This window comes from Plasmopara halstedii (assembly GCF_900000015.1).
Source record: "Plasmopara halstedii genome assembly, contig: Scaffold_614, whole genome shotgun sequence".
In the NCBI taxonomy this organism is placed as follows: Eukaryota; Oomycota; class Peronosporomycetes; order Peronosporales; family Peronosporaceae; genus Plasmopara; species Plasmopara halstedii.
In genome coordinates this window covers 3,261,863-3,262,340 of record NW_020187532.1, presented here as the reverse complement: position 1 = coordinate 3,262,340, position 478 = coordinate 3,261,863, and positions in this window count along the sequence as shown.

The window sequence follows — 478 nt, the reverse complement described above, 5'->3', positions numbered from 1 at the left end:
CTTCATCATATTCCAACAAACCGATACATCGGTAGTTCTGCATAATTACATTTTCACAGAAGTGTGCAATCTGCTCCCCGGTATTGCGAACATGGACCACCTTTGGATAAGGTATAAGGATTGCATACTGCTCGATGGTATAGGGAGTTTTCTTCGTAAACGACTTGTAGTATAGGGGCGGAAGCAGAAAATATAGCCGGTTACCGTTTGCACCCAATTTAACGAGATCGGTTGCCGTTCCACCCTTGATGTCGTGCTTCTTTCCAACAGTCATTTGGAATCCACCGACGTGCGGCATCCAAGCGTCAATAGCAGTATAATTCGATGTCCGTGGCACGTACAGCTGATTTTCAACCTGACCGACATCCACACACTCCACTATTTGCCGACACTGCAACGATCGTGGAATGCTGATCATCTCTTCGTCTTCATTGCTTGTAGTACCTCTTTTGCGTTTGATCGCGTGGAACTTTCGCAT